We start from the raw sequence: 2,017 nt of genomic DNA on the forward strand, positions 1-2,017 counted from the left end.
CTCCATGAGTATTCATAGGCTGTCCCAATAATATCTCCTTTCTCCATGAGTATTCATAGGCTGTCCCAATAATATCTCCTTTTCTCCATGAGTATTCATAGGCTGTCCCAATAATATCTCCTTTCTCCATGAGTATTCATAGGCTGTCCCAATAATATCTCCTTTCTCCATGAGTATTCATAGGCTGTCCCAATAATATCTCCTTTTCTCCATGAGCTGTCCCAATAATATCTCCTTTCTCCATGAGTATTCATAGGCTGTCCCAATAATATCTCCTTTCTCCATGAGCTGTCCCAATAATATCTCCTTTTCTCCATGAGTATTCATAGGCTGTCCCAATAATATATCCTTTTCTCCATGAGTATTCATAGGCTGTCCCAATAATATCTCCTTTCTCCATGAGTATTCATAGGCTGTCCCAATAATATCTCCTTTTCTCCATGAGCTGTCCCAATAATATCTCCTTTCTCCATGAGTATTCATAGGCTGTCCCAATAATATCTCCTTTTCTCCATCAGCTGTCCCAATAATATCTCCTTTCTCCATGAGTATTCATAGGCTGTCCCAATGATATCTCCTTTCTCCATGAGTATTCATAGGCTGTCCCAATAATATCTCCTTTCTCCATGAGTATTCATAGGCTGTCCCAATAATATCTCCTTTCTCCATGAGCTGTCCCAATAATATCTCCTTTCTCCATGAGTATTCATAGGCTGTCCCAATAATATCTCCTTTCTCCATGAGTATTCATAGGCTGTCCCAATAATATCTCCTTTCTCCATGAGTATTCATAGGCTGTCCCAATAATATCTCCTTTCTCCATGAGTATTCATAGGCTGTCCCAATAATATCTCCTTTTCTCCATGAGTATTCATAGGCTGTCCCAATAATATCTCCTTTCTCCATGAGTATTCATAGGCTGTCCCAATAATATCTCCTTTCTCCATGAGTATTCATAGGCTGTCCCAATAATATCTCCTTTTCTCCATGAGCTGTCCCAATAATATCTCCTTTCTCCATGAGTATTCATAGGCTGTCCCAATAATATCTCCTTTCTCCATGAGCTGTCCCAATAATATCTCCTTTTCTCCATGAGTATTCATAGGCTGTCCCAATAATATATCCTTTTCTCCATGAGTATTCATAGGCTGTCCCAATAATATCTCCTTTCTCCATGAGTATTCATAGGCTGTCCCAATAATATCTCCTTTTCTCCATGAGCTGTCCCAATAATATCTCCTTTCTCCATGAGTATTCATAGGCTGTCCCAATAATATCTCCTTTTCTCCATGAGCTGTCCCAATAATATCTCCTTTCTCCATGAGTATTCATAGGCTGTCCCAATAATATCTCCTTTCTCCATGAGTATTCATAGGCTGTCCCAATAATATCTCCTTTCTCCATGAGTATTCATAGGCTGTCCCAATAATATCTCCTTTCTCCATGAGTATTCATAGGCTGTCCCAATAATATCTCCTTTCTCCATGAGTATTCATAGGCTGTCCCAATAATATATCCTTTCTCCATGAGTATTCATAGGCTGTCCCAATAATATATCCTTTCTCCATGAGTATTCATAGGCTGTCCCAATAATATCTCCTTTCTCCATGAGTATTCATAGGCTGTCCCAATAATATCTCCTTTCTCCATGAGTATTCATAGGCTGTCCCAATAATATCTCCTTTCTCCATGAGTATTCATAGGCTGTCCCAATAAGATCTCCTTTTCTCCATGAGCTGTCCCAATAATATCTCCTTTCTCCATGAGTATTCATAGGCTGTCCCAATAATATCTCCTTTCTCCATGAGTATTCATAGGCTGTCCCAATAATATCTCCTTTTCTCCATGAGCTGTCCCAATAATATCTCCTTTCTCCATGAGTATTCATAGGCTGTCCCAATAATATCTCCTTTCTCCATGAGTATTCATAGGCTGTCCCAATAATATCTCCTTTTCTCCATGAGTATTCATAGGCTGTCCCAATAATATCTCCTTTTCTCCATGAGTATTCATAGGC

Source organism: Oncorhynchus gorbuscha, linkage group LG04 (assembly GCF_021184085.1).
Source record: "Oncorhynchus gorbuscha isolate QuinsamMale2020 ecotype Even-year linkage group LG04, OgorEven_v1.0, whole genome shotgun sequence".
In the NCBI taxonomy this organism is placed as follows: Eukaryota; Metazoa; Chordata; class Actinopteri; order Salmoniformes; family Salmonidae; genus Oncorhynchus; species Oncorhynchus gorbuscha.